Genomic DNA, 26,057 nt, shown 5'->3' on the forward strand with positions numbered 1-26,057 from the left:
TTGATGAAATTATAATCAGACGCTCCAACGCTCCCCCCCCCCAAAAAAAACCCATCGGATCTGCGCGATTCACACAATTCCCCCAGACAGCCATGAAAAAGGCGGCATCCGCCAAAAGGCACGCCGTTTGCATCCATGCCATACACATGTGGAGGTGCTCACTGGTGAGCCTGGAACGATATTTAGTTTTATGTTCACTGTGGAGAAAGCTGCCTTGCAGTTGTGTGTGGAACCAAACATGGTCAAAATGTGTAGGGCTACTTTCCTCAGACCTGGGAAAGCTGTCTCAGGGATCATTTGGAGCCAGAAAGTGGAAGGGTCAGTTCTTACAAACTGCTCTTTCAGGGCCACATCTGCTTGGAGATCAACCAACTGCATCTGCAGAGGCCCAGCATTCACCCATTTAAAGTGCTGAGTCACTTCCTTTGAGAACCTCCTGACGTGATGAGAAATGGGTTCTGAATGAACATGGCGAGCTGCTGTACAAATGGTTGCTGAAGTTTACAATCAGCTCATCAATAAAGTCAACAAAAAGAAGACACATCTTGCTGTCCCTGAACCTGTTCCTGCACTGCTGGGAAGTGTGCACAGTCTTGAACACCAAGTTTCCTCTGAAAGGAGCAGACAGCTGTCATCAGTTCACAAATTGAATTGTCCTTGCCCTGTATGTGAAGAAACTCAGTCGTCCAGGTACATAGTAATCTGTGGTTGGTTGAAGAGAGCAACTGGACTTGCTTGACGATTCTTGAAAACGTTTCGCCTCTCCTCCAAAAGGCATCCTCAGTTCTGTCTGACTACTAGGGAGTATCCAGTATTTATTCTCTCATGGATCATCATATGCCGCTTTTCCACTACCAACGCGGCTGAGTTGGGCTGAGCCGTGCCGTGCTGAGTTGGGCTGAGCCGTGCTGAGTGGGGCTGTTGGCGTTGCATTTCGACTACAACCGCGCTGAACCGTGCTGGCTGGACACATTGGGTGGACTTAGCGAAAGTGGGTGGACGTCAGGTGATGCCGTTATGCGGCGCAAACAGTGACATCAGTGACCTTTTAAGCGGTAGTCTCACGACCCGGAGAGTAAACAATAAACATGGAGGACATGGTGTCGTTAGTGTTGCTGGTCTTGGTGCTGTGGCTTGTTGTCACCGACAACGCCAACAGATACTGGCAAGAGCGTATAGATGAGGCGAGGCGCATAAGGCTTCATAATTCTCGTAATTCGTAATTCTCCTTCTTCCGGGTTTACAGTGTTTACAGATCCCAGCGTGCTCGCGGGGCGTGTGTGGGCATGTGAGGACACTCCTCCTCACCAATCAGTGCACAGGGGAGTGTCTCCTCACGCCCCCAGCCTCACTTCAGCTCGGTTTGGCTCGCTTCAGCCCCACTCCAAAACCGTGCGAGTTTTGGGGGCTGAGCAGGGCTGAAGCGAGCTGAGTCGTGCTGTTCTTAGTCGAAACGCGAGCCGTGTCGGGCTGAAGTGAGCTGAAGTGAGCTGAAAAAGGGCCAATAGAATCCGAATCAGAATGCTGATGGCTGCATTGTGGGCGGCTGATAAGATGTCATAGACACCCACCTCTGTTCTCAGCCGCCCACAATGCAGCCATCAGCATTCTGATTCGGATTCTATGATGATCCATGAGAGAATAAATACTGGATACTCCCTAGTAGTCAGACAGAACTGAGGATGCCTTTCGGAGGAGAGGCGAAACGTTTTCAAGAATCGTCAAGCAAGTCCAGTTGCTCTCTTCAACCAACCACAGATTACTATGTACCTGGACGACTGAGTTTCTTCAAAGATATGTTTCTACGCACTTTGGGATGAGATCCCTTCGACTGGTGCGGGAGTATGAGAGGACTTCCAGAAAACTGGCAGACATCTTAGCCAGAGTGGATCGTTCATTTTTGTCAACCTGGAACGACCATCATTGAACAGAGGTGGGTGTCTATGGCATCTTATCAGCCACCCACAATGCAGCCATCAGCATTCTGATTCGGATTCTATGATGATCCATGAGAGAATAAATACTGGATACTCCCTAGTAGTCAGACAGAACTGAGGATGCCTTTTGGAGGAGAGGCGAAACGTTTTCAAGAATCGTCAAGCAAGTCCAGTTGCTCTCTTCAACCAACCACAGATTCCTTGCCCTGTAGCCTCAAATTCAGTTCATTCAGATGTGAAGTGATATCAACCAAAAAGGCCACACTGTCCATCGGTTTCTCATTTTCTAAAAAGAGAGAAAACTGTGTTGCCTTCTGACTTCTTAGCTCTGCCAAAAAAAAGACGCTACTTCCCTCCTAATGGACCAAAAGCGCGCCAACACCCTGCTTTTGCTGAGCCATCTCACATTGCTGTGCAGCAAAAGATCAGCAGCATGGGCATCAACGTCTCTGAGGAATTCCCTAAGCATGCGATGCTGGTAGGAAGAGGATGCCCTGAGAAATTTGATCATTTATCATTATTGTATTCATCACCTCAGCATACTGTGGGTGGTAGAAAAGGGCAACTGGACTTGCTTGAAGATTCTTGAAAACGTTTCACCTCTCGTCCGAAAGGCTTCCTCAGTTCTGTCTGACTAATAGGGATACTCTATTCAGGGTTCTCACCAGGATTTTTTTTTAGCGTAATGGGTTATGGCGAGGGAGCGTAGCGACCGAGCGGGGGGATGGTGCGGAGATTTTGAAAAATCATGCCCAAAATTGGCCATATTTGACGTTCCTGGAGGGGATAAATTGCATTTTTTATGTTGTATATAAAATTCTTGTATTTAAATTCATATTTAAATTCTTGTTTCCACAACGGGTCGATGCCCGATTTTCTCCTGTTTTGGTTCGCCGTCTTCTGTTAACACCACGGGAGTAACTTTGATTGTAACCACTGTTAATTCTCTGATTTAAAGCCACAAGGGCGATCACGTTTGGCACATTGGAGCTGAATCCCATGACTAAAATCATATCATTAACCTCATTCTCACCTGTGAATTTCCAGCCTCTGCTCGTCTTCCTCCATCTCCTCCTCTATCTCCAACAGCGGGCTCTCCCCCACTAGGCCTACCTCCATCCTCTGCCCGTTTATCTGCTACCTCCTTTCCTCTGCCTCCTATGTCCTTTCCTTCATCTCCTCCAACCTCTCTTGTGCCTGTCTCCTTATAGAAATATAACGATGGATGGCATGCAGGCAGATTACCAGTGTGTTAATGTTAGCCACAGTGGGATCCAGTAAATTAGCGCTAATCATCCGATACGTGCGCCCTGTCATATTGCTAAACCTGCTTACAAAGTAGACGTTTTCATTCATCAAAGGGCTTTGGGTTAAGTTTTCAAGCGTGATGGAAAACCTGTAGAAGTGGTGCACTTACATTTCTAACTGTGAAGAAAGAGCGAATGTCTCTTTTTTTGCGAGGGGGTCCGTCATCCATTGTCATTCACCGAAGTCCAGCTCAAGAGAAAGTTATCGCCAGGATATCTCTCTCTCTCTCTCTCGGAACTGATTTCCAGGCATGGGTTTCCTAACAAACGTAGGCTGATTTTGACACCTTGAAAACTGCTCAAGTGCGCAGGAAAAAAAAAAACTTTTGGCGATGGTGATGAACAACTGAAAACAACCGTTACGCTATATTAAAAATTTAGCGTAGCGGGGGGAAATTACCGTTGCGGTCTGAAATTTTAGCGTAGCGGGCCGCAACCATATAAAGCGCTGGCGAGAACCCTGCTATTAGTCAGACAGAACTGAGGAAGCCTTTCGGACGAGAGGTGAAACGTTTTCAAGAATCTTCAAGCAAGTCCAGTTGCCCTTTTCTACCACCCACAGTTTACTATGACCTGGATGATTGAGAATCTTCACAGACATCACCTCAGCATGCTCATCTGACAGGGAGGCGCAGAGGACGGATTGATGAATGATGCAATGGTAAGCTATGAGCTCAGGATTGTCCTCTTTCAGTCTTGCTACAGCTCTTTCCTCTCTCACCATCATAGCAGGGGCTCCATCTGTGGTTATTGAAACCACTTTTTTTGGCTCTATTTCTTTGTTAACATCTCCTTAATGGCCAGGTAGATGTCTTCTCCTCTACCCCTTTTCCACCAAATCAGTTCCAGGGCTGGTTCGGGGCCAGTGCTGGTGCTGGTTCACAACTCGCTCAACTTGGGCCATTATTAAAAAAATATGTTCTGTTTCCGGTCCACCGGCCGGGTGAGTGCCGTTTGTGCAGGTGAGTTTTTTTTTTTTTAACGCCGGTTTTTCGGGCTCGTAAATCTAAACTCGAACTTGACATTTACGCATTCCCAGGGCTTTCCACTAAGGCTCATACTGCCTCCACTGAGTGCGCGCACACACCGCATACGGGGCCGCGGGTGATCAACGAAGTCGGCAGGGAATTTGTGGTTATTATCGGTACAAACAGTGCGAATCACAACTTAAATGAGTGCGGTTCAGTTTGACATTATTGTCAGTCTGTCAGATAAACATTTAATTTTATTAAAATCGAAAATTAATATTTAGAGCCTGTGGGCTACAAAAATAAGTCATTAAAGTAGCCGGCTGGACTTAATTGTGTGGCGGCAGCCGGCGCGCGTGGAAAGCCCTGTCGAATCAGCTCTGCGCATGCGCCATGTGGCACAAAAAAATGGCAGCCACGATGAAGGAAGGAGATCCGGAGTTTTCAAACATTTGCTTAAGTGTGAAATCGCAAAATGGTATTCTAGCGAACAACAAAATAGTAAAGATTCAGAAAAACAAATCATTCAGTGATCATTTTAATAGTGTAATTTCATCCGAACTAGGCCTAACGCTCGATTGAGAACTACAAAAAGTCCGTGTGTCGGACATTTTAAGTACCTTTGTAAAAGTTTTGCAAATGTTGCCGTCAGCATTTAAAATGCTAACTTGAAGTTTTTGTACAAGTTTCAGTTGATTAAACTGTCATATTTTATTAAATGTGTCTGCTTTTGTAATAAAAAAAGTACTGAAAGAAAAAGCAAACACAGCATTGCAATTTCTTATCCATCCATATATAATTAAAAAAAAAAAATCCCTCCCTCCCGACTGAAAATTTTTTTGCTCACCCGGTGGACAGGAAACGGATTCTTTTTTTTTTTAAGGATGGCCTTGCGAGCCAGCTGAGAACCAGTTTGCTTTTCCATAGCTCACGGTGCTAAGGGAAGCCACGTCATTACGTCGCTGTATACGTCAGTTACGTCGCTACGTTTGCATAAACCTTGGCGTGAATATCGAAGCAAAAACAACACGGAAGAAGCAGCAGCAGCAACAACAACAATAATAATGGATGACTTCGCGTTTGTACAGCTGCTGCTTCTCGTCGCTTAAAAATGGCGACCTTTCACGGTCTTGTTATTGTTGTTGGTCTTAACAACTCCGCCCCCCTGCTGACGTAAGCTGTTCTTTCCTCTGGCCCAGCAGAGAGTTGGTGCTAGCCTGGAACCGGTTTTTCTGGCCCCAGAGCCAGTTCTTTGTCAGTGGAAACAGAAAACCCGGTTCCAAACTAAGCACTGGCCCCGAACCAGCCCTGGAACTGCTTTGGTGGAAAAGGGGCACTCTTGTACTAGTCTGAAGGGGAGTGACAGCCAACAGGTCTTCACAGAATGCTTTCTGGTCTGTGTTGAAAAACCTGACATACACTAACAGCTGAGCACCATGTCAGTGGACTCATCCACAGCTAAGTGTACACATGGTGCCTTATGCATGGCTTCATCTAGCTGGGTTAGCACGTCCCGAGTCAATATTTCACTTTTCTTTGTGGCAGATCATGGGTATTTGCTTTAATTTAATCACAAAGCTCTTGCTTTTGTTTTCCCTCAAGTAGTGTTTCAGCTACTGCACTCATGCATTCTTTGGCAACCCCTCCATCAGTAAATGGCTTTTTGTGTTGACCCAACATCCAAGCAACTCTGAGGGAACACTCATGAGCACGTTGTTGGGCAGTGAATGTGTGGCTCAGGATCCTGGTGGACTGGTCATATTGGACTCTGAGACTACTTATTTTCTGTGATCTCACTTCAGATTTGAGTGGGTATGTTTGTTCAAAGCCTTTACTCATAATGGCGTTTCACACTGGCACTTTTAATAAGGTTTCTGAACATATGAGACACACTGGTTTAGTGCTCCCAGAAGGAAGTATGAACAGAAATGAGTCTGTCCATTCCGGATTAAGTGCTCTATCTTCGCTGTCCACTTTTCTTTTTTTGGAGAGCGCCATTTGTTCTTTATTTTTCTCTCACTTTCTCCGTCTCACCCGTCTTTTTGCTCAACTTTCTCCGGCTCAGCCGTCTGTATCTCTCCCTTTGTTTTCTACATGTATCGCCATCTTTCTTGGTCTTTCTACCGTCTTTTCATGTGTAACTTGCCTCTAACTCGCTCATCTGTCTGCACTGTAGAGTCGCAATTACCGCCTGGAATGCTGCAGACTTGATTGGCATCCCGTGGAATGGCTTAACTCGCATGCAATTGGTCTGTGCGTTTCCTCATCCACTAAACCACTACCATAAAGACTACAAAAGCTGCGCCGGGTTAAAATAGAAGCGACCTGTCAGGTTTTAAATCATAACCTTCTGTTCTGGTTGTAGGTCCGGGTCCGTATGGGACAGCTTCTGGGTCCGGACCCCGACTGCCTGTTAATGACCTCTGGTCTAGATACTAGAATGTTAACAGACACACATACACAAACTGCACTGCACCGATTACAATACCTCGCCCTGCTTACTCCGTCGTGGGCGAGGTAAAAACAAAATAAAGACCACAGAAAGCAAGAACACAGGTGCATGAGACTCCTATTGTCTTGACAAACTAGCAGCGAGTTGAACTTCATCCAAAAGATACAAATGATTGATTACAGGTGGGGCTGAAACAAGTTTGATAACATTCAACAGCTCTAAACAGCTAGACGGGCATATTCGCTACATCACCCGAGGGCTCATCTTACTTCTTGTGCCGAGAAGAGAAGCTAATTTGTCCTCCGTTACAAACCGCTGATTCAACCACGCCACTCATTTTCACCACAAAAAGTCACATGGAACAACTGTTGGTGAAAATGTTCTTTTGAAAGAAGCACAGATGATTCACTGTTCCATTTTACAACAACCACCCACAGCTGGGTGTACGCATTTCAACACAAGTTGACGGATTCAGACCTAAAAGCATCTCCGAGCAACGTCAAATAATTTAACAGAGGCTTCACGTGTCATTTGGAAGAAGAAGGGTCACCTGTTGTCAGGGGAGAAAGCAGGCAGGCAGACAACGCTACAGGTGTACGTGGTAAAGATGTCCACTTCGGTTTTTACCCCATCCTAATACTTGGGCAGATGAGAACTGGAGCAAGGCAGAAATCTGCGAAAGGAAGGGGAAAAAAAAATAAAAAAAATCATCCTACATGTATTAACACACACCTCATTTAGGGACTTATCGAACCAAAGCCAGAATAAGTCAGGGCAGCTTACTAATTACGTAAGCCAGCCAGTTTCACACACACACTTACTACACAACAAGCTACAGTGTGTATTCATTACCTAATCATGCCAACTATTTGAGAAAGTACTAAAGTAATGATTCACACACACACACGTGACTTCATGAACCTTTCATGCAAGAAACAAGTGTCTTATTTGTTAAACACCTTGTCTGCAATGGCCCGAAACATCACTTTTCCTTGTGAAGCAGCATTACGGATCTCACCGTTTACTAATGGTCAGGGAAACGGCTAGTGGAACATGGTCAAACAAGCACTTCCTTCTCCGTCTCGTATATGCATTTTTTGGCAAATAAACCCACCCTCATCTGCCCCGTTCGCCCCTCTTTCACCAGCTACGATTCATTTGTTTGATCAAAAACAAGCTCCTTCCAAAACCCACACACTGCTTTACCATTCAATAGCGTGGGCACGACTTAAAAATATATTTAAACACGCGTCGCTGTCTGCGACACATTTTCATTTGTTCCGCCCGCAATCTTTTTAATTATACCACTCGCGTATCAGTTACACAGATTCAACAGATTGCATCACTCACCAGTCCAACTGTCTGTCGAACACTTTGTACATCACTTTGGCACAAGCTTATACAGCCTGCACAAAGTGCAGTCTTTGTACTTAATCTGCCTTCACTTTTGATACCTGGAAAAGATGTGTGCGCGTGTAAGTAAACACAGGAAACCCTGAGCAGGGCCATGTGTACTGGATTAATAGAAGGACATGGAGTAAGTAAAGCTCAATTTATCACTGCACTTGGAAAACTTCAAAACACCTAATGTGGAAAGCTTGAATCAATTTTCCATAACCAACTTGTAAACCTGGTTCGATTGGGCAAGAACCAGATTTACACAAAATGTTCCACTTGCCTCAGAGTGCCGAGTTATAGCCTATAACCTCAAGCAGACTTACCCACATGGATTTTTCTTCTGACATACTATTTAAAAAAAAAAAAAGTGCATCAACAGTATAACATTTAACGTGCTTTTATTTGTATCCAGACAATAAGATTTGTTCAAATCTCAAAGAAACTCCAAGACGAGACCGTTAACGCCGGCGTAGCTCACTCTGGCCCCGTCTAGTCCAGAAGGAACGATCTAAAGCCGGCCACCTTGCGCAATTAATATTGCAAGCCATATACACTATACAGAAGCTATATCCACCTTAAGCCTAGGTCACAACCGGACGTACAATTTTTTGGCCGTGCGATTTTTGCCGTTTCCCCAAATCGCTGCTTTTTTTTGTTCGTGGAGAAAGACGCACGTTGGCCGTAAGTTTGTCTTGCAACCTGAAAAAAACGTAAGCGCCCGTAGAGTTTGTTTGACATGACAAAGAACCTCTGCGGCCAGTCTGCGGCTCGAAAATCAGCACGTCACGCGCGCCCTCCGTGTTTCTTGCCATTTGCCAGAAAGAATCCAAAACGGTGAGGAATTGACCGAAAAGCAGCGATTTTTGTTGAACTGCTCATTAAGGCTTAATTAGTCCATAACTTCATTAATAACTGTAATTAAGCAAATATGCGTAGAAATTATATGCACCCAAGGTACTCCTACCTTCATGCCAGAAAGAATCTAAAATCAATGAAGAACTCGTGTGGAAACTGCTCGTAAGGACTAATTAATTACGCCATAGCTTCATTATTAATTGCAATTATGCAAATTTGTGTACAAGCTCTATGCACCCCAGGCAGACCTACCTTCCTGCCAAAAAGAATAAAAATCAGTGAAGAACTGAGAGAGAAGAAGTGATTTTTGTGAAATGTGGACGACGCCAGATAACACATGATGCCATAAACGCATCGCCTGTCAGCCGGATGAGCTAATGATGTGAATGCTGATCTCCAATTATTATGCAAGTGGTTTCATGTCAATCTTTTGACTTTACATATAGACGAATGTAAATTTTTATTAATATTCATCAGTACATGCAAGCTTAGCTCTTTGAGTAATACTTCACTGGAAGTAAATGGTCAGCCAAAGACCCTTTTAAATATTTAGGTGTTACACCGAAGGAACAGATGACCTGGTTTGATCATATAGACCAGGGGTTTTCAAAGTGTGGGAGAGTCCGCCCCCCCTCGGAGAGCAAATAAACAACAGCGCCCCCCCTACAATTTTTGTTGTTGCTATACTTAATGTTCCATTCGTATTTAAAAAAAATGGTTGTTGTACACATTTTTATTTTTTTATTTTTCACATTTTAAAGATCTGTGCTTTTTAAAACATCTTGTTTTACACATTTTAAACATCTCATAGCATCGTTAGCTAGCACCTCTTGGCAGACAACACACTGTGGCAGTGGAGCATCTTCAGATCCAGTCCATGAAAATCCAAACTTTAAATAATCGTGGTCATACTTCCTTCTTTTTTCAGTCCCCCCAGGATTCCGCGGGCCTTTTTTGTGATTGTTGTGGGCTAAAATGTCTGATGTTGCGGGGGGGTTCCCAAAAAAATTGCGATGAAAGTTGCGGTGTTTTTTAGGTTTTTGTTGCCATTACATTGCGGGAGGAAGTGACAGTTGCGAGAAATTGTTGCGATTTTCTCTTTTTGTGATTAAAATTGAGTGATATGTTAAATATTAAGTTATTACTGAAAAACTATTGATTAAAAAACAAAGGCACTGAGAAATGGTCCTATAAACAACTTTACCAATATAAAAGATTACCAGGACTACAAAAATGCAGAAAAATAGGCTTTACTTATCCAAATGCACCTGTTGGTTCAAAAGTTATAGTGCATAGAACCTCACAGCACAACATGAAGTTACCTTCAAATATAATATAAATGCCTCAGCTTTCATGTAAGAAAAAAAAACTATTAATACTAGTGCTGTGTGCAGGCAGTCTCTCCTGAAGACTAAATTAAACAATAATTATAAACTAATAAAATAAATGGCTCAGGCTTCATAGAAGAAAAAAAAAAAAAAAAAAACAATCTGAACAGAATCTCACAGTATGATGCTGAAGCTGCCTAAACAATGGAAAATAAAATACCATTTTGGCAAAAATGTTGGCATCCATTACTTTCTTGTATTAAGTAAAAAAAAATAAATAAAGTGCACACAGTCCTTCACTGTAAACATAACACTTTCAGTAACAGAATTTAAGCCTACATAAACACTGACTCGCACATCATGCAATGTTGCCAGATACTGCTGACGTTTTCCAGTCCAAAATATGTTCAAAATCTGCCAAAATGCACTTAAAACCAAATCTGGCAACACTGCGCGCATGCTGCTTCCCTTGAACGTAAACATGGAAGTAAGGCGGAAGGTAGTCTGTCGACGTCACTTCAAGACGACGCCAACGATTGGTCAAATTTGCGGGAAAGTTGCGGTGATTGGATATAATTGTAACACCGCCCTGAATTCGCGGGGATTGGTTGAATTTGCGCTCAAGTTGCAAATCGCAACATCCTGGAGGCTCTGTTTTTTTTTTGCTTGGCCCAAACTCTGTCTCCTCACTCACTGTAGCTTTAGGTACTAAAAATCGATCCATTTTGTCTCTGGTAAAGGCTCCTCACGTTGCGCCCCCCTGAAGAACTCTGGCGCCCCCCAGGGGGGGCGCACCCCACACTTTGAAAAGCCCTGATATAGACGATCAAATTCTATCAGAGACTTGGCGTATTGCGCCGTGTTAATCATCTATGACTGCTTAGCGCTTGCTTGACACTTTACAACAGCATTATATTACCGCTTTTTAATTATGCTGATTTAGTATGGGGTGAGAAAAATAATGCAGTACTCATGCAGCACCTTCAAATATTGCAAAATAATGATGCAAGATCTATTTTGTAGACCAACCCATGTACTTTTCTGCCACTCAAGCTCTTAAAAAATGGGAACCTCTAGCTATCCGCCTCCACCATCGCTGTATATAAATGCCTTTATAATACATAGGGCCAAATTACTCAATTCTGATTGGTCAATCAAGGCGGGCTTTTTTCCTTAACCCAGGGCCGCATTTCTGAAATGCTATTGGCTAGTTCGTTGCTGGGTTACAGTTACAAAAATTAGCAAATTGTGTCAACAAAATGGCTTTTGTAAAGAAGTTCCAATAAAAATTTGTAAACCGCTTTCAAAATCCTCGTGTCGTGTCGCCGTGTCATGATGAAAGACGCTTTAGAAACTGATTCAAACGTGCAAGATAGTCTCGCGCCCTGATTGGTTCAGAAAACGTGAATGACAAATGTTGTGAACTTGAATGGCTTCCCAAGTATGAATTTGGCCCTATATATTATAAACAAGTAATCATATGGTTCCTCGTAAAATTAAGGATCAATTTCACTCGCGATTTCAAGGTTTTCAAAACTAGGAAATCACTCGTGAAATTAATCCTTAATTTTACTCGGCCCCATACAATTACCTATACTAACAAGATCATAGATTTTGATTTAAATTTTACTACGAACTGTAGTATACCGTACATAATTGTGATACTTGCCACGTGCGTGCACTAACTGGGGCAAACAGCGTTTTAGATTTCATGCGGCTGCTGACTGGAATAATTTAGACATTACTGCAAGACTGGCATCTAGCCTTAAGGATTTCAAATTGTTTCCAAGATGAACTTAATTTTTTTTTTTCATATTTTATATATCGAATGCTCTGATTGGCTGCTCTACGACTAGGATATCAGCTCATATACCATGAGTGGAGGAAAAACAAAATGGCGGCGCACATCAAGTCAGATACAAAATGGCGGAGCGTCTTGCTGAACCAACTGAGGACGAAATAAAAACTACTCGAAAACAAAACTCCCAATTTAAAAAAAAAAAAAAAAAAAGCAAAAAAATATATATATTGAATGAAAGTATGTGATAAGAACGTATCTTTTAAATTTTTTTTTTTCGAGAATTACTGTAGCATTTTTCACAAATTTCTCGTCATTTACATTCTTAGCAGATATGATTTTGTCGGACGTTTTGTACAAAAAGTTATCAAATTTGCAAAAAAAAAAAAAAAAAAAGCTCTCAAAATCCAGTGAATGTGGATAGAATAAAACAGTTATTCCACTCGATCTCGTCGTACATGGCACTACGCGCCTCGTCGGCTATCAGCTCATGTACGACTCGATTTCGTGGAATAACAGTTATTTTAGAAATATTTCGCTCTTCGTTTAGAATTTTTATTCATATTATTTGTTTCTTAGATAGATATATGTGCAGGACCTCTCCGAAAAGCCACCATGGTAATGAGAGCCTCCTGTATACGCATTGCAATAAATAAATAGATAGAGTATCCGCTGAAATCGGACCGCAATACATCACTAGCATTGTGTTAACTGGCAGTCAGAAACATCTGCTGAAACCGCGTTCGCCTTGTCTTGTACAAATCCAAGACATTTTTCGTGATAAAGTTGTAGAAGATTGGTTGAAGGACTTCCGAGATGTCCATCATCCATCCGTCTGTGTGCATGCGTTTATGGTTAATGATCTTAAAACATTAATTTACACTTGGATGCGAAACAGGACTTTGCTGATCACCATTCGTTAACGTAACTGATTATTACAGTAAACAATGCTACATTAAAAACGCTCTGACGAACTGCTTGTACATTTCTTCTACTGGTAGTTCATGTGAATGAAACGCTTATTACCACATTTCAGCCAACCAGAAGCTTCTTTTCTCCCTCAGAGCCTTACAGATGCTACTGAACACACAACAAATCCAGCTTCTTGCTGTGAACTGAGCACAATCCTCAACTCCCCAAGTGTGTCACACAGCAAACTGGGGGGGAAGGGGGAAAGAGAGAGAGAGAGAAAAAAAAAAACCACTCTGTTCACAGCAACGATGATTGCTCGGAGTGCCAGAAGCGTCAGCTAAATATTTAGGCTACGGAAAACTTTTATTCGGTGCCAAATGTCAAACACACATCCTTCAAATACGCTTATGTATACTAGAATGGCAGGTTCAACAGCGTCTGTTGCACATCGAGACTATTTACAGCATGAGTGTGTGAAAGAAAGACAGAGATCTGAAGGAAGGATGAATGACGGAGCAGAGAACAATCGTCAGCTCTGCCACTTTTTCCACTCCTTACCAAGTACAATTGAAAATGTAGCGTAGTACAGTAGTACTGTAAAGTATAACCGATGCACCAACACAGGGTTTCTCGATCCCCCCCCCCCTTTTTGGGCTGGTCCGATGCTTTAATCGGGTTCACGTATTACATGTTGCATAAGATTTTCATGAGCGTAAAACCCTGGAGCATTTCTTGCCCCGATTTAGTAATGTGCAGATAAACACAGTCACTACGTTTACATGCACATAGAGAGAATCGAATTTCTGCCGTTGCTCGACTGAAATCGAAGTTCAAAATGCCATGTATACACCTTAATTCGGCTGAAATTGAACCGAACTTGATTTCTCGGAATCGAGCTACACGACCTAGTTTATGCGATTTCTGCCGAGCTATTTTGCGCATGTATAACCCATCGAGCTAGTTGTCGAGCTACTTCCGGAAGTGACGAGTGACGAGACCACAAGCGGGAAACACAACAGCCTCGGTCGGCATGACAACAGTAGTAGCGAGCAGCAGAAGAGGTCAGGAGGAACAAACGAAGAAGAGAAAATGGCGATGTAGAGCTCTCTGAAGTGTGGGTGGAGCACAGAGGACGGCAGGACAAAGCTTCTGGTACTAATAGACTTTTTATTGTCAGACTTTTCAGTTTAACAGCCTACTTTTATTCTTGAGAGAATAACACACACACGCGCGCTGTGTTCTAGTCCCGGGATGAGCTCTCCCCTCTGCCTCCTTAAATAGGGCGCGGTTACTGGGAAGACACACAAACACAGGTTAATTACCGTCAGGTGTAGTTATTCTGCCACTCACCTTCCCTGGCTCCGCCCTCCTGTCACAGACCGGCGCTTGACCACGCCCCCACTGCCACAGGCAAGCAGAAACGTGCACTTCTGGAGCAAATGAGGAGACAGACTTCATGCTCATTCAGCTTAAGGAGTTGAATATATTAAAATTCATGGACGGGAGAAAAACGCACAATGGAGAACACGGAACTAATAACTTTGTTTACACTCTTGAATAGCTCTTCTTCATGACGACAACCGGAAGTGTACCAACATGCGCCACCTGTGGCTCGGGTGCACAATGCACCTCACACAATAGCCCGATTTCAGTTGTGTGCATGTAGGATTGGATTTCTCTGGCACCCTGCTGGGACCTTCAGCTTGATTACCGACAGCAGCTCGATTTGGATGTGCATGTAAACGTAGTCACTGTGATTTATATACAGTGGTACTGCAAAGTTTGGATTTGCCCTGCATTTCTTTCCCCATGTTCTAGCATACGACCAGGGGAGTGTGAAGGCCATCGCATGCTTCCTCCGAGACCCAATCTTGACAAACTGTTGCATGACTGGGCAGCATGAAACAAAGTACCATCTGTCCTCTTCTGCAAACATGAGCTCACAGATGCTCATGACTGGCTAGTGTCATTGTGAGCGAGGAACACCAATCAAAAAGACACACCGTCCAGAGCCATGTTTTGACTTAGTTTTGCTACGATGACCAAGACTGCAGTTGTCGAATAGTTTTGCACTCGAGTCACCATCAATGAACAGTTCATAACTTCAACAAAGTAGACTTCATTAGGATTGGGTTGCGCATGTGAATTCTGTGCTATGCACTTCCTGGTTCCCGAGTTGTTTGCGATGAGTCTTTTTTCCGCGAGTGTTGGCGTTAACTACTAATTTTAAAAAAAGTGTTTCTACAAAATTTTCCAGTATCCTCTTCATTTTTATTGCACTGTCGCTTTCCTTTTTGTACTTCCCACTTTTGCTTTCCTTTTCCGTTTTTTTTTCCTCGCTTTCTTTTTTCGGAAGAACGCTGAGACCGGAAGCTTTTTTTTTTCTCCTCCTGCGTAAAGACCATAAGCGGAGGCCATCCGCATCGGATCTGCTTTAATATCAACAGATCTTCAATTAAGGTACGTGAATCCTTTCATCATGGCACACCTTTAGCCTGTTCAGTGTGCTGAGTGCAGGATGTTTAGTCATTCTTCCTCCGTTGCAAGTGATAGCTTTATTTGTGATAAGTGCAGATTAGTTAGCTCTCTGACAGAGAAGATTATAGTGTTAGAAGCGCATATCCAGGCTTGAGAGAAGGTCAGTGAGAATGAGAACAGTGTAGTTTCTGGAAGTGAAAGTCTGGATGCCCTAGGTGGAGTTAGTAATCTCCCAACTTCGGCATTAGAGCCCTTACAGCGGGGCGAATGGGTGACGACTTGGCGGCATAAGCGTAGAGCCAAAACTGCTGCTGAGGCTCGCCCATGGGAATACCACTCCTCTCTGTGTCACGTGTCGAACAGGTTTGCTCTCCTTAGTGATGCACCCACTGAGAAACCTGAAAGAGCTCTGGTTATAGGGGACTCTATCATACAGCACGTGAAATTAGCTCAGCCTTTAGGAGCACCAGCAGCTTTAGTCAGGTGTAGACCAGGAGCCAGGGTGCTGGACATAGCAGGCAATTTTAGGGTCCTAGGCAAGCACAGGTTCTCAAAGATAGTTATCCATGCAGAAGCTAATGATATACACCTTCATCAGTCTGAGGTTACCAAGAGTAACTTTGTAGAGGTGCTTAAATTAGCGAAGGCGATGTCTGATGCTGTAGTATGCTCTAGCCCCATCCCAGTGCGGTGTAGCTTACAGCAGGTTATAGTCGTTGAACTGCTGATTGTCCAGGTGGTGCTCTGAAAATAGTGTGAGCTTTATAGATAATTGAGCTAATTTTGAGGGCACTGCTGCCCTGTTAGGGTGGGACAGTATCCATCCCACTCAGGAAGGTGCTGCTCTCATTTCCTGCAGCATAGCTCATAGTCTCAGAACAGACCTAGTTAATTTCTGACAATCCAGAGCCAAGGCCAGGGAGCAGACAAACAGGCTAAACCGACCGACTGCTAGCTGCACAGAGTCGTCACTCAGGGCCCACTACATCGAGACCGTGTCTGTTCCCTGAGCTCAACAAAAAAGTTGAAATATTCAAAAGAGTGTGTTCCAGTAACCTAATCGATATAAAATTAGATCATACTGACCGTACAGCCGCTGCCAGCACCTTTGATCAAAAAGGTGGGGCTATTAAATATTAGATCTCTTACATCTAAAGTGCTAATGGTTAATGAACTCATTACTGATCAGGAGTTTAATGTACTTTGTTTAACTGAAACATGGATTAAGCCAAAGCATTATAAACTAGTCCTCCTGGAAGCAGTTATATACACCAGCCTCGTCAAACTGGCAGAGGAGGAGGCGTCGCGGTTATTTATAATGATTATCTAGGTGTAACATAAAAACCCGGTTATAAATTTAATAAATTTGAAGTTCTTCATACTCAATGTATGTAGCCTCGAAAAATAGGTCTACCCAGTTAATTCCATTACTTATTTACAGGCCCCCGGGGCCATATTCTGAGTTTCTTTCTGAATTTGCAGATTTTCTCTCAGATCTGGTTATTTCCTTAGACAAAACTTTAGTTGTCGGAGATTTTAATATGCACTTCGATAACCCAGAAGACCCTTTGAAAACAGCGTGCGTCTCCATTTTAGATTCAGTACGGATTAATCAGAATGTCATAGGACCAACTCATAATGGTGGTCACACCCTCGATCTAATACTAACATTTGGGTTAAATGTAGAAAATATAGTCATACTTCCACAGTCTGAAGTTCTCAGATCATTATCTCATCTCATTCAAACTATGTCTGAGTAATAATATATGCACCTCACCACACTACTGTATTAAACGTACAGTCACGTCAACTACTGCACAGAGCTTTATAAATGATCTCCCAGAGTTATCAACTTTGATTGGGTCACTGTCAGCCCCTGCAGAACTTGATCAGGCAACTGAATGCTGAGAGTCAACGTTCCGCTATACTTTAGATAATGTAGCTCCTCTTAAATGGAAAATGGTCAGAGACAAAAAATTAGCACCCTGGTATCATGATGATGCTCGCACTTTAAAACAGACCACTCGAAAACTGGAACGTAAATGGTGTCAAACAAAATTGGTAGTGTTCAAATTAGCGTGGAAGGAGAGCTTCCTGAAGTACAGAAAAGCTCTCAGTGCTGCTAGATCAACATATCTCTCCTCCCTAACAGAAGATGACAAAAATAATCCTAGATTCCTATTTAATACTGTAGTACAATTAACCAGGAATAAGTCCACTATAGACACATGCACGCCTGCAGTATGTAATAGCAATGACTTCATTAATTTTTTTAATCACAAAATTGAGAATATCCGACAAAAACATTCAAACCACTAATTTAAGGTCAGACAATGCAAGTGACCCTGTAATTAACAATATAACTGTATCAGATCAACCATTAGAATGTTTTACTCCCCTTAGAGAAACTGAATTACTTTAAAGCTCGGCATCAAAAGCCTCAACTTGTGTACTAGATCCCTTACCTGCACATCTATTCAAACAGATAACACCTGAAGTAATTTAACCGCTTCTAAAAATAATAAATTATTCTCTTACGAGTGGCTATGTACCCAAATCCTTTAAACTAGCAGTTATCAAACCCCTGATTAAAAAACCTGACCATGATCCCTGTCAGCTGTCCAATTATCAGCCAATATCAAACTTCCCCTTTATCTCCAAGATCCTTGAAAAAGCTGTGGCACAGCAATTATGCTCATATTTACATAGGAATAACATCCATGAAATGTATCAGTCAGGATTTAGACCTCATCATAGCACACAGACAGCACTGGTTAAAGTAGTAAATGACCTACTGTTGGCATCTGATCAGGGCCGTGTCTCACTGCTTGTGTTGCTTGACCTCAGTGCAGCATTTAATACCATTGATCATTCCATTCTTCTGGATAGACTAGAAAATGTTGTGGGACTTATGGGAATGGCCCTCTCCCGGCTCACATCTTATTTACCTGATCGCCATCAGTATGTCGATGTAAATAGTGATTTTTCTAGACATACTGAGATAAAGTTTGGTGTTCCACAAGGTTCTGTCTTGGGTCCACTACTTTTTTCTTTATACATGTTACCTCTGGGTGATAATATTCGTAAACATTGTATTAGTTTCCACTGTTATGCTGATGACACACAGTTGTACGTTTCTGCAAAACCTGATGAGAGACACCAGCTTAATAGAATTGAGGAATGTGTGAAGGACATTAGACACTGGATGCTTATTAACTTCCTTCTGCTTAACTCTGACAAGACTGAAGTACTTATACTCGGACCACATGCAGCTAGAAGTTAGTTTTCTGATTACACAGCAACTCTGGATGGCCTTTCTGTTTCTTCACGTGCAGCAGTAAAAGACCTCGGAGTGATCACTGACCCCAGTCTTTCATTCGAAACTCACATTGATAACATCACCCGGATAGCTTTCTTTCATCTCAGAAATATTACCAAGATAAGAAATTTAAATGTCACTACATCTCATCTCATCTCATCTCATTATCTCTAGCCGCTTTATCCTTCTACAGGGTCGCGGGTAAGCTGGTGCCGCGGAAAAACTAGTTCATGCTTTCGTTACCTCCAGATTGGATTATTGTAATGCCTTACTGTCTGGATGTTCCAATAAGTGCATAAACAAGCTCCAGTTAGTTCAAAATGCAGCAGCAAGAGTCCTGACTAGAACTAGAAAATATGACCACATCACCCCTGCCTTATCCACATTGCACTGGCTCCCAATCAAATTTCGTATTGATTATAAAATACTACTATTGACCTTTAAAGTACTGAATGGTCTCGCACCACAGTACCTGAGTGAACTTCTGGTCCTTTAGGACCCGCCACGCCTACTTAGATCAAAAGGTGCAGGCTATCTGCTGGTACCTCGTATAGTGAAGGCTACATCAGGGGGCAGAGCCTTTTCTTACAAAGCCCTACAGTTATGGAACAGCCTTCCAAGTAATGTTCGGGAATCAGACACAGTCTCAGCGTTTAAGTCTAGGCTGAAAACATATCTGTTTAGTCAAGCCTTTTGTTAATGGTGTTTATGAGATAAAGGTGTAGATCTGGAGGGTCCTCAGACAGAGTGTTTTGGTAAACTGGGATGTATGGATGCTGTCAGTCCCCCACTCGCTTGCTCACTCGAGTTTGTTGACGGTGTAGTGGCTGCTGCTTTATGTCCCGAGGCTCCCTCATGCCTGTGTTACCTTCTGGCTGTCATAGTTAGTTGCCGGAGTCCCTGCTTGTACTCAATGCAATATGTATACTGTTCCTATTTATTCATGTGACATTGGGCATACCTAACAACCTGTGTTTTTTTTTTTCTCTCCCCCCCCCAAAAAAAACTCTGTCCCTCTGAGTTACATGTCAATCCTGCGATCGAGATCCTGACCTCTTCTGCTCCTCGGACCTGCCTGATCCATCCTGGTGCCCTGTGTCTGGTTGGAGTCTCACCGCATCGCTCCTGTGGAGGACGGCCCCATGAGGACAGTTGAAAGTCACACCTGGAGGATGCTCTGGACACTTATAGTAATGCTTTTATGGCTGAGGACTACACTTGACTTGCTACCTTTAGGACTGCAGTTGTCATGAACAGTTTTGCACTCAAATTTTCCATCAATGAAGAGTTTATATCATCAACGAAACTGACTTCATGTTAAAACTATTAACGTTATAGTCATGTCTGTTGTTGCCCAAATGAGGATGGGTTCCCTTTCGAGTCTGGTTCCTCTCGAGGTTTCTTCCTCATGTCATCTGAGGGAGTTTTTCCTTGCCACTGTAGCCACAGGCATGCTCATTGGGGATAGATTAGGGATAAAGCCTAGGTCACAACCGGACGTACAATTTTTTGGCCGTGCAATTTTTGGCGTTTTCCAAATCGCTGCGGTTTTTTTTTTTGCTCATGGAGAAAGACGCACGTTGCCCGTAAGTTTGTCTTGCAACCTGAAAAAAAGGTAAGCGCCCAGAGAGTTTGTTTGGCATGACAAAGAACCTCTGCGGCCAGTCTACGGGTCGAAAATCAGCACGTCACACGCGCGCCCTCCGTGCGTTTCTTTGCACGTAGACCGGCTGTAGGAGCACGTATGGCCGGTTGTGACCGAGGCTTAAAATTAGCTCATGTTTTAAGTCGTTCGAATTCTGTAAAGCTGCTTTGCGACAATGTTTATTGTTAAAAGCGCTATACAAATAAACTTGACTTCATGCTAAAACTATAATGAACTTCCTGGTTGCACAGTTGTACCCTGTGACTCCATAGGATATAGTTATAGAAGCAAGTGAATTATTTATAAAATCATGCTATCTGTTATCACCCAGATGAGGATGGGTTCCCGTTCGAGTCTCTTTCCTCACGTCATCTGAGGGAGATTTTCCTCACCATCACCACAACCTTGCTCATCAGGGATAAGGATAAAATTAGCTCATATGTTTCAAGCCTTTAACTTTCTGCAAAGCTGCTTTGCGACAAAATGCATGACACAAAATCAACTGACTTGAAACTCAACACCATGCCTCCCATCTAGAGAGAACAGCCAGTTTTGTCCTCTTGGGGTCCTGTCACACACTAAACCTGCGATCTCCTAACACTTGAGAGGGATAGTGAAATTTGATTTCATTCATTCATCGCTCAATGAACCGGAAGGTAGAGGATCTATGCACGAATGACTTGAGCTGGATGAATTTGCATGCACCCTGTCGCAGTGTACACATACAGTATTTGCACACACCTGATGCTACCGAGACTGCTGACGCACATTCTGATCAGGCCTGGTGAGGACAGAACACCGCCTCACTGCTTAGAAAAATGTCTCAAATTCTAGATCTTGTCTACTGAGCAAGAGAGAACATTCTTGAAGGTGATTTCTTTCCAACAAGATATCAATGATAAAGAGAGAGCATGCGCGCGCGAGAGAAAAAAATACGACCTTGATGCAGAGTTGGGAAATTTATTCTCAGTCGTCAACTGGCGATGCAGTTCTGCATCAACTCAACACGACATCATGCAGTCGCTCAGGAGGATCAGGGCCTTCACCACTCTGATCAAAAACAAACCTTTATCAGGGTCATGAATGCTGTCATCGCAGTAAGCATGTTTCTGCAGATGGTGTGATGTATGACTGCTCTTCTAAAGAACTCATTTCTTTATCATTTACTTGCACCCCCCCACACACGTACGTTTGTCTCACCATCTTTGTGAGGACCTCCCATTGCCGTTAATTAATGCTATGCCTGCACCTAAACCCAACCCTAACCTCAGTAATGAAAAAAACACTTTTGGGCTCTTATTTATTTATTTTTTCTTCTTTTAAAAAAAAACAAACCACACAACAGTAATTTCCTTGTGGGGACCAGCCAAATGTCCTCACAAGGTCAAAACTGTCCGATTTTACCATCCTTGTGGGGACTCAGTGCGTGTGTGTGTACTAATGTTATGAGTTACTATTGCCATTTGAAGTGTTTTATTCCCCTTACACCACAGCAATTTGTCAGTTATCATCATAAGATACAGGATGCGTCTTATCCATTTATAGTTACTTTTAATGTCATGGAACATCCACAAACCATGTTCCCATAAGCTCTCATGTTAACAGCTAAAATCATACTTTCCGTCACAGGAGAGAGAAAAAGAAAGAGAAAAAGAGAAAGTGCTGGTCACATTACCAAGATAACCCACAAGCTTGTCTGACCTGAAGACTTAACCATCGCGGAAAAGTTACCGATGGTTACAACACACTGACGCACGTCGTCCCTTTACCAAAAAAAAAAAAAAACCTTCACCATATCAAGGAGTATAAAGTTTCGTCTTGTTAAACAGCAGCATGTTTCAATTTTTCTCAACTTTACTGTTTATTCGCAGTTTTAGATTATGTGGTGTATCTGCCAAACACATCCCTGTGCAAGTTGTTACTATAGAAACTTTAACGTAATATTCAGAAATAAAAAAAAAAAAAACACACCCACAATGCAGTTAAAAAGTGAATTATAAGCTGACAAACAAGAATGTGTAGAAAAATTATAAAAAAAAAAAAAAAAAAGTCAGTCATGAATGGCCAGTCTGGCTGGACAATCTCATCTAGGGTTGCAAAATTCCAGGAATTTTCAAAGTTGGAAACTTTCCATGGTAATTCCTGTTAATTCCCATGGTATGGGAATTAACAGGAATTATTGGGAATAAACTGGGAATTATCAAAAGTTGAAGGTTGGGAACATATAGTTGGTAGAAAAAAAATATTGTAGCATAATCTTGGCTAAAACTATCAGATTTGATGTGAGTACAGTTGAGTATAAATTTGCTATTCCTCAATCACAGGGACATAGCACACTACTTCCTGTAGAGCTATTGAGGCCACACCCCCTACATGCATTGTGCATTCCTCCATCACATGCACAATGATTTCTAGAATTCTGAACTACTAAAGCAACTTTTTTGAGCCCACAACACAGACTATTGAACCATTTGAGCCAAAGGACTACATACAGTCAAGTACGTTTTGATGATATGAGGTAGATGATATTTGATCTACGGTGTTAAAGTTGAACTAGCAAAATCAAAATCTATTGCTAGCTTACTGGTAAACCAGATGTGCTAAATGTAAGCTAGCAAGCACCATTTAATTAAAGAAGTTAGCTTATCATGGTGCTAGCTACCGCAAAATGTGATGCTGTTTCTTCTGCCTCCTGCTAGACGGTTTTATGTAACTACACAAGATTTCATCAATTTTAAATGTTTTGAAGACCTTTCCATTAGTTCAGCTTGCTATCTACATATTTGCATTTTTTGTCATCTTATTTAACAGAAAAATGCCACGTACGCCATCCAGTGTGTGGAAGCAAAATTCCCAAAATTCCCTAACTAAAGTTTCCATGGAAAGTTTCTGGAAATTTACCGGAAATTTTCCACCCCTTTGCAACCCTAATCTCATCTCACTGACTACGTTTACACGCACGTCCAAATCGAGCTGCTGTTGGTAATCGAGCAAAGGGTCCCAGCAGGGGTGCCAGAGAAATCCAATCCTACATGCACAAGTGAAATCGGGCTATTGTGCAAGGTGCATTGTGCACCCGAGCCACACGTGGCGCTACACGCCCCATCGTGTTGGTACACTTCCGGTTGTCGTCATGAAGAGCATAGTGTTGCCAGATACTGCTGACGTATCCCAGCCCAAAACGTGTTCAAATCCGCTAAAATGCACTTAAAACACCCAATCTGGCAACACTAGCAGTTCCGTGTTCAAGCTGTTAGGCTTGCTCTAACAGACTATGGCTACAAACTGTCCGGCGCAGACCACTGTTTTGTAAGACAACTTATTTTGCACAATAATATTTTTCTAAAGTCCATTTTTTGCTTACAAAAAAATATTTTTTTTTTGCTTACAATTTAACTAATGTCTTAATAAACACACAAAAAGTTCAGTTGTTTTGTTTTTATTGACATTCTTCAGATGTTGGACACATATATATATATATATATATATATATATATATATATATATATATATATATATACACACACACACACACACACATACATACACACACACAAATACAATGACTTGTTTATGTACACAATTCACAGCTATGCAACAGCTGTACTTGGTGATACAGTAACTGTATTTGGTGATACAGTAAGTGAGCTAAATTTTAACAGTGCAAACAATGCCACAAAAAGAAAAGATTCATGCTGTTGTCATGATTCGTTGTCATGCCGACCGAGGCTGTTGTGTTTCCCGCTTGTGGTCTCGTCACTCGTCACTTCCGGAAGTAGCTCGACAACTAGCTCGATGGGTTATACATGCGCAAAATAGCTCGGCAGAAATCGCATAAACTAGGTCGTGTAGCTCGATTCCGAGAAATCAAGTTCGGTTCAATTTCAGCCGAATTAAGGTGTATACATGGCATTTTGAACTTCGATTTCAGTCGAGCAACGGCAGAAATTCGATTCTATCTATGTGCATGTAAACGTAGTGATTACCTCTAGCCGCTTTATCCTGTTCTACAGGGTCGCAGGCAAGCTGGAGCCTATCCCAGCTGACTACGGGCGAAAGGCGGGGTACACCCTGGACAAGTCGCCAGGTCATCACAGGGCTGACACATAGACACAGACAACCATTCACACTCACATTCACACCTACGCTCAATTTAGAGTCACCAGTTAACCTAACCTGCATGTCTTTGGACTGTGGGGGAAACCGGAGCACCCGGAGGAAACCCACGCAGACACGGGGAGAACATGCAAACTCCGCACAGAAAGGCCCTCGCCGGCCACGGGGCTCGAACCCGGACCTTCTTGCCGTGAGGCGACAGCGCTAACCACTACACCACCGTGCCGCCCCTGGACAATCTCATAATAGTTAATATGCGAATAGTTTTTGCAAAATTTCCCTCTGTAATACTGAGATTCCAGAAGGGCTCAATATGCAAAATCAATCAAATAAATAAAGGGCAAACTTTAACCTCGATACATCCAGGTTCTTTGTGTTTTGATATTGGTGAGGTGGTTTGGGAATACCTAATTAGATGTGACCGATATTTAAATTCTTGGGGAAGGGGGATTTTATATTCTGACCAAAATACGTTTTTTCTGCCTAAAACAAACGGACACTTAGAAACCATAAAATCCTCAAAATGACATGGAAATGCATTTTTTTTTTTGGGGGAGGCAAAGATTATGTTAAGCAATAAGCCAGTTTAACAAACAGCTGGGGGGGGGGGGGGGGGGAACACACACAGTCAAGACATTTGATCACGTCATGCTGGGTGTCATGCTTTGATCACATTATCAGATAGTCACATGCTAATAAATTCTGCTTGCATAACGGCTGACACTCAGAATGAAATCTTAGTGTCTTGCAAAAGTATTCATCCCCCTTGGTATTTGTCCTGTTTTGTTGCATTACAAGCTGGAATTAAAATGGATTTTTGGAAGGTTAGCACCATTTGATTTACACAACATGCCTACCGCTTTAAAGGTACACATTGTTGTTTTATTGGGACAAATAATAATAATAAAGATGAAAAAAAAAAAACAGAAATCTGGACTGTGCATAAGTATTCACCCCCTTTCGTATGAAACCCCTAAAATAAGAGCTGGTCCAACTGATTCACTCCATAAGTTACATAAAGTAGTTGATCAAGAGCAACCTGTGTGTGTAACCAAAGTGTCACATGATGTCTGTATAAAAATCAACCTGTTCTAGAAGGACCCTGACTCTGCAATACTACTAAGCAAGGAACATGAGAACCAAGGAGCCTCCAAACAGGTCAGAGACAAAAGTTGTGGAGGAGAAGTATAGACCAGCGTTGGGTTATTTAAAAAAAAAAATTCCCCAAAAACTTTGAATATCCCAGGGAGCACCATTAAATCAATTATAGCAAAACGGACAGAACATGGCACCACTACAAACCTGACAAGAGAAGGCCGCCCACCAAAACTCTCAGACCGGGCAAGGAGGGCATTAATCCGAGATGCAACAAAGACACCAAAGATAACACGGAAGGAGCTGCAAAGATCCACAGCGGAGATGGGAGTATCTGTCCATAGGACCGCTTTAAGCCGTACACTCCACAGAGCGGGGCTTTATGGAAGAGTGGCCAAGGAAAAGAAAAGAAAAAGAAAAAACAAAACAAAGCCATTGCTTAAGAAAAC

General features: G+C 42.6%; 1 protein-coding gene across 5 annotated transcripts in view; it reads right to left on the reverse strand.

The window, feature by feature from the left end:
- Positions 1 to 26,057, reverse strand: part of b3gnt2b (UDP-GlcNAc:betaGal beta-1,3-N-acetylglucosaminyltransferase 2b) — a 109,270-nt gene that overhangs the window by 13,387 nt on the left and 69,826 nt on the right. For 3 of the 5 annotated variants that reach the window (XM_060933438.1, XM_060933437.1, XM_060933439.1), the window contains one exon: positions 7,215 to 7,337. The exons of the other annotated variants lie outside the window; for them this stretch is intronic. The gene's annotated coding sequence lies outside the window, so the exon portion shown is untranslated. The remainder of the gene's footprint in view (positions 1 to 7,214; positions 7,338 to 26,057) is intronic. 5 annotated transcript variants of the gene reach the window in all.

The sequence above is a fragment of the Neoarius graeffei genome, chromosome 11, assembly GCF_027579695.1.
Source record: "Neoarius graeffei isolate fNeoGra1 chromosome 11, fNeoGra1.pri, whole genome shotgun sequence".
NCBI classification, from domain to species: Eukaryota; Metazoa; Chordata; class Actinopteri; order Siluriformes; family Ariidae; genus Neoarius; species Neoarius graeffei.